The 14,883-nt window shown below is 39.2% G+C and overlaps 1 long non-coding RNA gene and 1 pseudogene across 2 annotated transcripts in view; one reads left to right on the top strand and one right to left on the bottom strand.

Annotated features, from left to right (window-relative positions):
* Positions 1-14,883, bottom strand: part of LOC149124622 (cellular tumor antigen p53 pseudogene) — a 50,813-nt pseudogene that overhangs the window by 18,328 nt on the left and 17,602 nt on the right. The gene's annotated exons all lie outside the window — the stretch shown is intronic.
* Positions 1,175-13,594, top strand: LOC149124624 (uncharacterized). The gene is made up of 3 exons (XR_016212928.1): positions 1,175-2,419; positions 8,326-8,396; positions 10,580-13,594. It is a non-coding gene; the product is annotated as an uncharacterized LOC149124624 (long non-coding RNA).

Genomic DNA, 14,883 nt, shown 5'->3' with positions numbered 1-14,883 from the left:
AGCAGCTTCACTCTTATTTCCATGGATCTTGAACTCTCAAGATACAATAACCATATCCAACCTGAGCTTATTTCCATCAGCAACTTAAGCTGCAGAGATTTTTCCTTGTAAACTGGGTCATCCTCGCAGGTTCTTGGAATATAATTCTAATTTCTACTTCATGTTTCTGCTTGTCTTTTCCCTCTCCTCTGTCCCAATGTATGCACTAGATTCTATTTTCAGTGCTCTCTTTTATTTATTCAAACCCTTCCATACTCAACTCAGTAGCTATCTCCTTGAAGAGTCTCTACTCTATGTTGCCTAATAATACCACCCCCTGCAGTTCATAACAGCACACTCAGTCTTCACCATGTAGCCTGACATTAGTTATACTATTATTCTTTACATGCCCAGCTCCCTGAAGGGACCGACTGAGTCTATATCTTATTATGCTTTTCACAGGGCCCAGCGTAAGTCTTTCTCATTTTCTATACCATTATTGTATAAAAATAAATCTGTAACAAAGAAATATTTAGTATAATTCCAAATCTGTTCCTCCTGGAAAGTTTATCGTTAATCACTTCATTTAAAGGCCTGCAATGGAGCTTACCAATGATCCCATCAAAAACACATGATTTTGGATTAAGCATTCTGTATTGCTTCTTGAATGGCAGTGTCAACTTTAAAACTGAAGATTTGAGTGTATTATCAAAAGTGGTCCAACTTATGAAAACCATAACACATTAAACAGTAATGTTTACGTGACTAAACTTAATTGAAAATAAATCAAACACTTTGCTTTTCAAATGTGTCCCAATATCATGCTCAATCGGACTTGCCCCAAATGGTGGAGTTAGAACTGTGCCAGGGGATCCCAATACAATCCCATCAAGGTGGCATGTACCAATGCCATCTCACTAGTCCAGGTGATCAATTTCAGTTCACAATTGATCACACTGATAGGTCTAAGAGTCAAAGGGATCACATAAACAAGACTAGCGTCTGCTAATACTAACTGATAGAATCAAAAAGGGAGAGAACAATCCATCATGGGAAGCGGGATACACAGCAGACTCATAGAATGGCAGATGTCCTAAATAGCACTCTGGCCTCAGAATCAGCCCTTAAGGCGTTCGGATATGGCTGAAGAGCCCATGAGAGTATTTTAGGCATGGAAAGCCAAGACACCCTGGGGGAAAAAAAAAAAAAAGAAGAAGACTTAAATGACAGATCTCTGCAAGTGAGATCCCAGTAGAAAGAACTGGGCTCCATCAAAGAAGGAGGTACCTTTCTCTGAAGGGAGGAGAGAACTTCCACTTTGACTATGACCCTGTGGGAATAAGATCGAAGTCAGCGAACTCAAAAGGCTTCCATAGCCTTGGCAACTCATGACAAGAGCCTAGGGAGATTACTGACACCATAAACAAGAGTGTCAAATTGTTAAGTCAACAACAGGAGTCACTGTGTACTTACTTCTCATGTGGGATCTGTCCTTAGTGTGTTGTCCAATGTGAAGTAATGCTATAACTAGTACTCAAACAGTATTTTGCACTTTGTGTTTCTGTGTGGGTGCAAACTGATGAAATCTTTTTAATATATACTAAATTGATCTTCTGTATATAAAGATAATTGAAAATGAATCTTGATGTGAATGGAATGGGAGAGGGAGTGGGAGATGGGAGGGGTGTGAGTGGGAGGGAAATTATGGGGAGGGGAAGCCATTGTAATCCATTAACTGTACTTTGGAAATTTTATATTTACTAAATAAAAAATAAATAAATAAATAAGTGTCCCAATATAATTTTGAAACAATGTTACAGAAATTTATAGACTCGCAACTTTACAGAAAAGAGAGTTTATATTTACTTTTTTAAAGATTTATTTATTTATTTGAAAGAGTTACACACAGAGAGGAGAGGCAGGGAGAGAAAGAGTCTTCCATCCGCTGATTCACTCTCCAGATGGCTGCAACAGCCAGAGCTGCGCCAATCTGAAGCCAGGAGCCAAGAGCTTCCTCTGGGTCTCCTATGAAGGTGCAGGAGCCCAAGAACTGGGCCCATCCTCCACTGCTTTCCCAGGCCTTCACAGAGAATTGGGTCAGAAGTGGAAAACCGGGACTCAAACCGGCATCCATACGGGATGCCGGCACTGTGGCCCGCAGCTTTACCCACTACACCACAGCGCCAGCCCCGACAGGTTCTATTTATTAATATATATAGTGAGTTTGCTATGAGGCTAAGAGTACTTGATAAATACAGAAAGGCTGAATGAGTGAAAACCACTTCAGTTTTACAGATCCCATCAGCAGCTAGATTTTTAGCTCTGAATTTCATGTGTTCATTCACAGATATTTCACGATGTCGAAACTGACAAAGTCATTATTGAATTGTTGAACTGTCCAATCCTATATGACGACGTTAAAGTCAGATTTCTCTCTCGGGTAAGTAATCAAGAAATTACTTCTGCTGTTGTACTTGTTTGCTCTTTTGATTGATTTTGATTTAGGACTTCTATTGCTACAAATCCCAAGAGCAGAGATGAGAGACATCAATCCGTAACCAGGAATAAGAAAGCATCATATCACTAACATATTTTCAAAAAAGAAAAACACATGTAATCTAAGATATTTTGCTCTTTTTTAAAAAAAGTTCTATATAATTCACATGTATGAAGCTCCTTTGTGTTTTTCTAAATTCTACTTGATATATATATATATAAAACTAATCAAAAAACTCACAAAAACCAAGGAGCTAAAAAAACGTGTTTTTACTACATAGCAGTGACAACTTCTTTGTTTTATACCTTTAAAATACATTGCTATAAACTGAATGGGACTTTGCTTTTCTCGAAGTTGATGCTTATTACAAATAGTATTCATTAACCCTATATTTAACTTAAAATTAACCTTATTTTAACACTATATTTAACCCTATATTTAACTTCAAATAAATAAGAATGCCTTTCATTTTCTTTACTTGAACATATCTGCATAACTTCTACTGACCAGCCATAAATTGTTGTGTTTGCATATTATTCTGCATATAACAAATTTATAATCCTCAATAGTTTCTTTTTTATGTTTTTAAAAAACTTCTATTTAATAAATATAAATTTCCAAAGTACAGCTTTTGGATTACAGTGGCTTTTCCCCCTATAACCTCCCTCCACCCACAACCATCCCATCTCCCACTCCCTCTCCCATCCCATTCACGCAAGATTCATTTTCAATTATCTTTATAGACAGAAGATCAATTTAGTATATATTAAGTAAAGATTTCAACAGTTTGCACCCACACAGAAACACAAAGTGTAAAATACTGTTTGAGTACTAGTTATAGCATTCACATTGAACAACACATTAAGAACAGAGATCCTACATGGGGAGGTAAGTGCACAGTGATTTCTGTTGTTGATTTAACAACTGACATTCTTGTTTATGGCGTCAGTAATCACCCGAGTCTCTTGTCATGAGCTGCCAAGGCTATGGAAGCCTCTTGAGTTCGTCGACTCCAATCTTATTTAGACAAGGTCATAGTCAAACTAGAAGTTTTCTCCTCCCTTCAGAGATATAGGTACCTCCTTCTCTGATGGCCTGTTCTTTCCGCTGGGATCTCACTCACAGAGATCTTTCATTTAGGTTGGTTTGTTTGTTTCTTTTTGCCACAGTGTCTTGGCTTTCCATGCCTGAAATACTCTCATGGGCTTTTTTAGCCAGATGCAAATGTCTTCAGGGCTGATTCTGAGGCCAAAGTGCTGTTTAGGACGTCTGCCATTCTGTGAATCTGCTGTGTATCCTGCTTCCCATGTTGGATCATTCTCTCCTTTTTAATTCTATCAGTTAGTATTTGCAGACACTAGTCTTGTTTATGTGATCCCTTTGACTCTTAATCCTATCATTATGATCAATTATGAACTGAAATTGATCATTTGACTAGTGAGATGACATTGGTACATGCCACCTTGATGGGACTGAATTGGAATCCCAACATGTTTCTAACTCTACCATTTGGAGCAAGTCCGATTGAGCATGTGCCAAACTGTACATCTCCTCCCTCTATTATTCCCACTCTTATATTTAACAGGGATCACTTTTCAGTTACATTTAAACACCTAAGAATAATTGAGTGTTAATTACAGAGTTCAACCAAAGGTATTAAGTAGAAGAAAAAAATAGTAAAAGGGATGAAGTATTAAGTTGTTCATAACAGTCAGGTCAAGGGCTGATCAAGTCATTGTTTCTCATAGTGTCCATTTCACTTCAACGGGTTTCCTTTTTGGTGCTCAGTTAGTTGTCACCGATCAGGGAGAACAGATGATATTTGTCCCTTTGGGACGGGCTGATTTCACTCAGCATGATGTTTTCAGGATTCCTCCATTTTGTTGCAAATGACCGGATTTCTTTCTTTTTTTTTTTTTACTGCTGTATAGGATTCCATAGAGTACATATCCCATAATTTCTTTATCCAGTCTACTGTTGATGGGCATTTAGGTTGATTCCAAGTCTTAGCTATTGTGAATTGAGCTGCAATAAACATTAAGGTGCAGACAGCTCTTTTAATTGCCAATTTAACTTCCTTGGGGTAAATTCCAAGGAGTAATCCTCAATAATTTCAATTCATATTCCTATGAAGTCATCAACCAGAACTGCCAACAAGTATGCTGGGCAACTTAAAAGTTATTTCTTGTACCTTCCTTCATCCCCTGCTTGCTGCCTGTTGGAAAAGAATCTTGTAAGTATTCAGATGGTCACTGAGTTGAAACAAGTCTGGGTAGTTACCACACTGGCTGGTGGCCTCCTACCTAATGGAGCTGCTCTAAATTCTCAAACAGTGGTTTCTAAGTAGAAGCAATGGTGTAAAGGTAATTGGCCTAGGGTACTTGGGTAACATCCAGCCTCTGATTATGAAAGCACTCAAAATGTCAGATATTTCTATCATCATCAACACTGTATCATCTTCAGTAAGTAGGGCTAACTATTCAGTGCAGCTGTTCCTTATAGAAATGGTTGATATTTGTTGAATATGCCAGTAGTTTGGTCTTGAGGGCTCTCTGGAGGGTGGCTGTAAACTGTAGCCTGCCCTGACAGGACTGCAGGTGAGGTGGTCATGGAGGTTTACACTGTGCTTTTCACAGGATGCTTCATTATCCTGGCAGATGCCTGATGCCTAAGTGCCTGACTGTGAGCAGCAGCTGTGGCTCTCCCAGGAAACCTGTTTTCTTCCCAGAATCTTTTATTTAAAGGATACAAACTTCATGCATTTCATAAATCCAACTTCAGGAACACAGTGATTTATGCCACCATACCCGCTCTGCCACCCACACTCCTACCACTCTTCCTCCTCCCTCTCAGTCCCATTCCTAATTTTTTACTAAGATCTATTTTCAATTAACTTTATACCTATCTGATTAACTTTATACTAGGTAAAACATTCAACAAATAGTATGGAAAATAAAAGTGTTCCTCAACAGTCAAGACAAAGGCTGTTCAAAGTCACTGCATCTCAAAGTGTCAATTTCACTATAATAGATCACCTTTTAGGTGCTCTGTTAGTTATCACAGATGAGAGAGAACATAAGGCATTTGTATTTTGGGGACTGGCTTATTTCATTAAGTATAATGTTGTCCAGTTTCATCCATTTTTTTTTGCAAATAACAGGAATTCATTTTTTATTCACTTTATTTTTTTGACAGGCAGAGTTAGAGAGAGAGAGAGACAGAGAGAAAGGTCTTCCTTTTCCCTTGGTTCACCCTCCAAGTGGCTGCTACGGCAGGTGCATTGCGACCAGAGCACTGCACCAATCCAAAGTCAGGAGCCAGGTGCCTCCTCCTGGTCTCCCATGCAGGTGCAGGCCCAAGGACCTGGGCCATCCCCCACTGCACTCCTGGGCCACAGCAGAGAGCTGAACTGGAAGAGGAGCAACCGGGACAGAATCCGGTGCCCCAACCAGGACTAGAGCCAGGATGCTGGGGATGAACCAACAGTAAACCAAACCCTAAACTAGTAGAAAAAAAGAAAAAACTAAAATTAGAGAAAAAAAAATTCAACAAAATTGAATTCAAAAAACAATACAAAATATCAGCAAACTGAAGAGCTATTTTTGAAAAAATAAACAAACTATTGGCCCAGCTAACCAAAAAAAAAAGACAGAGTAGACCCAAATCAACAAAATTAGAGATGAAAAAGGAAATGTAACAAAAGAAACCAAGAAATAAAAAGAATCATCATAAGATACCCTAATCCCATGTTGGTGGGAATGTAAACTGGTAAAGCTGCTCTGGAAGACAGTTTGGAGATACCTCAAAAATCTGAATATAGACCCACCATTTGACCCAGTCATCCCACTCCCAGGAATTTACCCAAGGGAAATGAAATCAGTAAACAAAAGAGTTATCTGTACCTCCATGTTTATTGCAGCTTGATTCACAATGCTAAGGCATGCAATCAAAATAAATACCCATCAACCAAAGACTGGATAAAGAAATCATAGGATACATACACTATGGAATACTACACAGCAGTAAAGAAAAAATGAAATTAGTTCATTTGCAACTAAATGGATGAATCTTGAAAACATCATACTTAGTGAAATAAGCCAGTCCCCAAAGGACAAATACCATATGTTCTCTCTCAACTGTGAGAATTAATAGAGCACCTAAAACAAAATCTGTAGAAGTTAAATCAACATTCACTTCAAGAAGGGATGACTTGAGCTCCCCTTATCTTGACTGTCGAAGAACAGTTTTTGTTATTTTTCCTTCATACTATTTTTTGAATTTTTTACTTAACAGTTAACCATATATATGTATATATGTATATGTATATATATGTATATGTATATAAAGTCAATTGAAAATAGATCTCAGTAAAAAATAAGAGTGGGAATAAGAGAGGGAAGAGGAAGTTTGTAACTGTAAAGCTCTATAATTCTGCATATATTCCTGTGGACTTAATTCTAAGGGTACAGTTTAAAAACTTGTCATGGGACTCCAAATCCCATTAAGCCTGATGGTAAAAATCCCATCTTGGTTGTTAAAGTGGTCATATTAAGTGTTAAAGTGATCATATATATATATATATGATCAAGTGCCTGGTAATAATAATAGAATTAAAAAAGAGAATGTTCCAACATGGGAAGTAGTTCACACAGCAGACTAACAGAATGACCATCACTTCAATAATACTCTGACATCAGATTCAGCTCTTCAGTCTTCCTGGTCTGGCTGAAAAGCACATTGAGAGCATTTCAGGCAATGAAAGTCAAGACACTGGCAAAAAATGTGCTACGTGAAGGAACTCTGTAGTGAGACCCCAGCAGAAAGAATTGGCCATCAAAGAAGGATGTACTTTTCTCTAAAGGAAGGAGAAAGCTTCCACTTTGCTTATGCCCTTGTCCAAATACTGACAGTTAGTGGACTTCCAAGGTTTCCATAGCCTAGGCAGATCATGTCAAGAGCTTCAGGTGGTCACTGATAATCATACATAAGATAAATTGTTAGTTAAATTAGTTGTTAAATTAACAAAAGGAGTCACTGTGCACTAACACCCCATGTAGGACCTCTGCCCTCAATGAGTTTCATTATGAGTTAACTATAATACTACTCCTCAGTTTGTGTATGTGTGCAAACTGTTGAAATATTTACTAAGTATAGGTCATATGGTAGGTCTGTGTACAAAGTTAAGTGAAAATGAATCTTAATGGAGAATGAGACTGGCAAAGGGAGAGGGAGGAGGTGGTGGGGTGGGAGTATGGGTGGAAGGGTGGGTATGGTGTGAAGAATAACTATATTTCTAACATTGTACTTAGGAAATTTGTATTCCTTAAAAAATAAATTAAAAACAAAAAAGGCAGAGAGAAGAGACTGCCCATCGGCTAGTTTATGCCTCAACTCCCCACAAGAGCCATGGCTGGGGAAAGCTGAGGCTGGGAGCCAGGAATTCAAATCTGGTCTCCCATGTGGGTTGCAGGGACCCATCACCTGTTGCCTCCAGGGTGTGCACTAACAGGAGGCTGGAATCAGGAGCTGAGCTGGGACTTGAATCCAGGAACTCTTATATAGGATGTGGGTGTCCCAAGTGGCATCTTAACTGCTATGCCCAAAGCCCAGGCTATCCTTGAAATTCCTGATAGAAACAAAAGGACAAAGCAACAGCATTCTATTAGTCTCCTCCTTGTCTCTAGGTGTATTATCAAGGAGTGCTGCCTATTTAATGGGTACAGTTGTTAGAGCAGTATATAGAGGCATAAATGAAGGGAAGACGCCAAAGAGATTATTCTGTGGAACTAGTTCTTGGTATCAATTTTACTATGAAAATAACCATTTTTTCTTTAACCATGTCTTTTTAGAATCTCCCCAAATACTACGACAACTGTGCATTCTTCTTTTGGTTCAATACAGCTTTCATACAAAATAACAGGTATGGATATAGTATAAATCCAATAGAAACAGCCTAATCTTCAATGCCTGTGTGTAAGATATAATGGCCATTCTTTTGCCAATTGTTATAATCTCTTCATTACACTTATTCAATGTGATTATTTAAAACCTAGATGAGACTCAACTGTTGCATGATCCTCATGGGCCATGCCAGAGAACTGTGTTCTAAGTTACAAAGGATTAAAATCAGATCCTGAGTATGGTGATAACGTACTCCCAGTAAATTCAATATGATTATGCACAGTACCTTGAATTCAAAATATAGCAGGTCCCCAGTAAGTGCTGATCCACTTAGAAGCAATCATCAACCTATGCTAATCTAAAGCACAATTTCTGGAGGCTCTCCCAAAGGGAGAGCAAGTTCAATGGGGGAGCCTGGATCCGAGTCATTGTACTGATGTAAGGCTGCCACAAAACACACCAGACACCAGAGTTAGAGGAAAGGTTTATCATTGGGTGGGGGGAGCCAGATGGGCTGGGGAAAGAGGGCAAGAGGGTAAGAGAGCAGGAGAGCATAACAGAAAGAGGGATCAAGAGAGAAAAGAAATAATTTATTAGTCTCCCAATTGCACATTTTTCTAACAACTCAATCAGGAAACTTTTTATTAAAAAGCATTTATTAAGTGGATTTCAAGGTTATCATTCCAAAGACCTTTTTACCCATACCTGGAACTCATTCCTGAATCTAGAAATGCTCTACTTTGGGGTTATGTTCTGTGGGGGTGAAAAGATGGTATCAACATACCCTACAACCCAAAGGAAAAGATACTTTGAAAATTATTCAAGTTAGAGTGAAGTTGGTTGCAATTGCATGTGGCTCTATTTGATATTCATCACATCCAACCCTACTCTGCTGCAAATCTGAACTGGCTCGAGTGCCATCCCAAGTCCTATAAGACAGCAGAGGGAACATCTCACACACACTCCTGTGATACACGCACATTTAATAGATTTTGAAGGCGAATGCTGCATTTCATGGAAAATTTTTATGCATTTATATCTGGAAGTAAACAAACAATAAACTTTGATTCATTACATGGGCAAAGTCCCTCAAATAGAGAAACCTGGTGCTACTCCTGAAAAATGGCTGTTACTACAGTGTACAGTTTTGTCCTTTGAAACAATGTGTTCATACTGGAGAAGCAATATTAGATCATTTTTATGTAAGTTTCTAAAGATTTCTGTAAGCTTTACATGTACACACTACTTGGCAAAGCAGATTTTATAGCTATCAGGATGTTGTTTGGCCAAAAACACCAATGTCATTCTTAAAAAAAAAAAAAAACAGTATTATTGGGTTTTATTATTCTTTAAAGATTCATTTATTTGAAAGTTGAGAGTGTTGTGGCACACTGGGTTAAAGCCTCTGCCAGGGAGAGGGAGAGGGAGAGGGAGAGGATGAAGAGGAGGAAAAGGGAGAGGGAGAGAAGGAGAGGAGGCAGAGGGAGAGAGGGGAGAGGGGCAGAGGGAGAGGGAAGAGGGAGAGGAGGGGAGATGGAGGCAGAGGAGGGAGAGAGGGGAGAGGGGAGTGGGAGAGGGGAGATGGAGAGGGAGATGGAGACATAGAGGGAGAGGGAGAGCATGAAGAAGGGAGAGAAGGGGGATAGAGGGAGAGGGAAGTGGGGGGAAGAGGGAGGAGAGGGAGAGAAGGAGAGAGAGAGGGAAAGGGAGAGGCATGATGTAGGCAACAAATGTCCAAGCCATTGGGCCATCTTCTGCTGCCTTCCCAGGCCATCAGCAGGGAGTTGGAGCAAAAGTGGAGCAACTGGAACTCAAACAAGCACTCCAATATGGGACGCCAGCATTGCAAGTGGCAACTTAACCCACTATACCACAATGGTGGCACTGTTATTGGGTCTTATTACACATCAAGCCTCTGGTGGCATTGTCATCTATGCAAACATGCTTTATCAATCTTGGATGTCATTAATTCTATAACAGGAGATGCTAAAAGATTTGGTAGTATGTTGTCACTGAGGTACTTGTTAGCGAAGATGAAGGTATTCTGTGAGGGATGTGGAGGAAGCCAAGTAAGACACAAAAAAAGGCTGAGGTTCTAAATGTGGTGAGCAAGGCTTTTCACGAAGGCCAAGGGGGCCTACTGCAGGGCTTGACTGTTAGTCCTAAAATAAAATGTAATGTGTGCTTGCTTTTCCTCCTTAGGCTGTATTTAAGACGAAATGAATTGGACAACCCACACAAACGAAAAGCCTGGAAAATTTACAGTTCATGTTTCTCAGTTGAGATGTACTTCAATCAGACCTAAGGTAATTATCCTGTACCTGGTACTCTTTTTAGTGTAGCTCCTCTTATAACACACATCATATGCTTCCCAATCGGTACCACACATGTTTTCCAAAGCTATCTATTTGTAGGCACATATACTGACTTTTGTGCATGTATATAATTGTATATAGTTGAGAAATTAAACATTAAAGTGTCAATGGTGATTTTTTAAAAAATGTATTTATTTGAAATGCAGAGCAACCGAGAAAGAGTGAGTATGTAAAAGAGAAAAAGAGAGAGAGCATATCTTCCATCCACTGGTTCACTGCTCAAATGGCCACAGGACCAAGGCCAGGAGCCCAGTACTCTTTCCAGATCTCCTACATGGATGGCAGGGGTCCAGGCACTTCAGCCATCTTCACTCCCTTCTCAGGCACATTAAGAGGAAGGTGGATCAGAAGCGGAGCAGCTGGGAGCTAATCTGCACTCCAACAGGGGACACCAGTTACAAGCAATGGCTTAACCGGCCACACCACAATGCTGACCTATATTTCTTTCCTTTTTAAGTAATATACTTCATGGGAAGTTTCCATCTTATGATGAGATAAATGAGAACAAAGGGCAAAGGAACATTAGGTTATAATTCTGGATAACTGTGATACCAAACTCTTATATCAAATGATTGATTTTATTGTCTCATCAATATGTATTTACTTACACATTTTTGGGAAAGTATTTAACACTGCTTTGTTTCACATTTGTAACTTCAGATTTTCAAAAAGCTAATTTCTATTTTCTTCCTCTACTTGATTTGCAAACTCTCTGTTACCAAACATCAACGCAGCAGCAAAGACTAAAATTTAAACCCAGGAAAGAAAAATGTTTCACACACCAGTCCCCAGCACTGACACACTGTTCTCTTGTTCCAAGTACTATACAGGTAGCTTATGTGACAAACTTCAGTTACACACACACATAGCAGGAGGGTAATGCAATCTTGGTAAACACAGAAAATAAAGAATTATCAGTAACTTCTTTTTGTGTGCAAAAGACAAAAGAAATAGTAAATAATTGGAATTATTTTAAAATCCATCAGTCCTGCTCAAACCAGCTTCATCCATGCCTGGGGAACTCTGAGGAAGACAGCCCTGTGGCCACAGGGAATCACTTTTTCTTGACTACTGTTGCTTTAAGTACTTTTATTAAAATTCATTTTTATTAAAAGTTTTTGTGAGGCCAGTGCTGTGGCTCACTAGGCTAATCCTCCGCCTACAGCGCCGGTACCCCGGGTTCTAGTCCTGGTCAGGGTGCCGGATTCTGTCCCGGTTGCTCCTCTTCCAGTCCAGCTCTCTGCTGTGGCCCGGGAGTGCAGCGGAGGATGGCGCAAGTGCTTGGGCCCTGCACCCCCATGGGAGACCAGGAGGAAGCACCTGGCTCCTGGCTTCAGATCGGCGCAACGCACCGGCCATAGGGCCACCTGGGGGGGTGAACCAACTGAAAAAGGAAGACCTTCCTCTCTGTCTCTCTCTCTTTCATTGTCTAACTCTGCCTGTCAAAAAAAGTTTGAGATGACATTTTAAATTTATATTACAGTCAAAGGTTTAATGTTCTACTGAATAAAAAGTTCAAAAAATAAAAAAAAAAAAATAGAAAGACCATAGTCCAGCAGAAAAATAGGTGAGGACTATAATCAATAACCAAGTGAAAAGATGTCCAACTTCACTCATATAAAGCAAATTTTAAAAGTCACAGAAGCATTCTTACCATTGGAGCATATAATTCTTATCAATCTGTTGGTCAATCATTTAATACAAACTTTAACCCTTTCCATTTCCCTTTCCTTTCCTTCCTCCTCTATCATTTTCTTTTAACTTTAGCTCCCATGCATAAGGGCAAACATGTAGTATTTACCTTTCTTCTATGGCCAGCTGATTTTGATCAACATGATGTCTTTCAGTTCAAACCATTTTGCTGCAAATGATAGGATTTCATTCTTTTTTTATAGCTGAAGAGTATTCCATTGTGGTATATGCATGTATGTGTATGTATCACATTTCCTATATCCAGTCACCTAATAATGGACACCTTGGTTGACTGCATTTTGGCTACTGTGAACAGGGCTGCCATAAGTATGGTGGAACATGTATCTCTGATAAAATGATTTATCCAGGAATGGGACTGCTGGTTCCTAGGGCAAATCTATTTCTAGTTTCTAAGGAAATTTCCATACATTTTCCACAGTGGCTGCACTAATCACATTCTCACCAACAGCATAAAATAGTTCCCCTCTGTCAACATCACCAACATTGTTGTTTTCTTTCTTTTGGATAACAGCCATTATGAAAGAGGTGAGGTGATGTCTCATTGTGGTGCGGATTTGCATTTCTCTAATGGCTAGTAATGCTGAGCACTTTTTCATTTATTTTTTGGCCATTTGTACTTTTTTGAAAACTGTTTATTCAAATCCTCTGCCCATTTCTTCAATGAATTGGTTGTTTTCTTATTGTTCAGTTTTTAGAGTTGCTGATCTATTTTAGATACTAGCCCTTGCTGGATAAGAGCTTGGAATATTCCCTCCCAGTCTGTTGGATGTCTCTTCACTCTGTTGTTTCCTTTGCTGGGCAAAAGCTTCTGAGATTCATATAAGGCCATTTTGTTTACTTTTACTTTTGTTGCCTGCATTTTAGGTCTTAAGAAGTCATCTACTCCATTGCCTTGAAGTGTTTTCCTTGTTTTCTTGTAACTATTTCATAGTCTCAGGTCTTAAATTTAGGTCTTCAATCCAAGTGAGTTTTGTATCTGGCAACAGACAGGAACCTAACTTCATTCTATATCCAATTTTGCCATTACCATTTATTGAAAAGACTATCCTTCCTTTAATGTTGTGTTCCGTCTGGGCACTTTTGTCAAAAATCAGCTGTCTGTATTCATGGGGATTAAATTCTGGTCTCTCTACTATGTTTCAGTGGTCTATGTGCCTGTTTTTATGCCAGTAGCATGCTGCTTTTATTACTATAGCTTTGTAGTATGCTTTGAAGTCAGACACTGTGATGCCTGCAACTTAAATTTTTTTCCCACGATTGCTTTGTCTATTCTGGGACTTTTGTAAAATTCCAAGTGAATTTTTAAGATTTTTTTCTTTAAAGAGTTTCATTGGTATTTTGATAGGAATTGCGTTGAATCTGTAGATTGCTTTGAGTAGTACAGATATCTTAATATTCTTTCTATCCACGAGCAAGGAACTTGTCTGTGTGTGTGCGTGTGTGTGTGTTCATGATTTCTTACATTTTATAGTGTTCATGGTAGAGATTTTTCACTTCTTTGGTAAATTTATGCCTAAATATTCGATTTTTTGATGGCTATTGTGAATGGGACTTTTTTCTTGATTTCTCTTGCCCAGTTCATTACTGATGTACAAAAAGTTACTTTTTTTGTATGTTGGCTTTCTAACCTTAGACTGTATTCATTTATCAATTCAAATGCTTTTTGCTAGAGTGTTTAGGCTTTTCCATGTACACTATGTCATACATGTCAACAGGGATGTTTTGACTTCCTCCTTTGCAATTTCAAAGTTCAATTTCTCTTCCCAAATTGTGCCTCAAACTTCCAATACTACATTAAATAAGAGTGATGAAAGTGGGCATCAAAGCAACTTAAGTCTGTCACACTAGCTTTCTTGGTGGAAATACACTACTACTTTCAGGAAGGGACACGGGTGCTGAAATTGCACCAATGTTAAGAACTTAAAAAAAAAAAAAAAGAGGGAAGGAAACTCCAACTTTTAAGAATTTTTTTAAAGACTTATTTATTTAAGAGGCAGTTACAGAGGGAGAGACAGAGAGAGAGAGAGAGCTCCAATCCTCTGGTTCACTCCCCAAATGGCCACAATGGCTATAGCTGAACGGATCTAAAGCCAAGAGGCAGGAGCTTCTTCTGGACCTCCCATGTGGCTGCAGGGGTCCAAGCACTTGGGCCATCTTCCACTGGTTTCCCAGGCCATAAACAGGGAGCTGGATTGAAAGTGGGGCAGCCAGGAATTGAACTGGCACCCATTTGGGATACCAGCACTGTAGGCTGAGGCTTAACCTTCTACACCACAGTCCCAGGCCAAAGATTTATGATTTTGAAATAGATTACTGCTGAGGTTTCTCTTCCCCAACCCTCTGAGATTCATCAAAATTCTGGCAGTCATGTGTCGCCACACTAGTCTGGGTTTGCTCATGTAGAGCACACTTGTTGAG

The sequence above is a fragment of the Oryctolagus cuniculus genome, chromosome 9 (assembly GCF_051225735.1).
Source record: "Oryctolagus cuniculus isolate XC-2025 breed Fujian yellow rabbit chromosome 9, ASM5122573v1, whole genome shotgun sequence".
NCBI lineage: Eukaryota > Metazoa > Chordata > Mammalia > Lagomorpha > Leporidae > Oryctolagus > Oryctolagus cuniculus.
The sequence above is the reverse complement of the archived record's forward strand: the minus strand, read 5'-3'. Positions and strand labels throughout refer to the sequence as shown.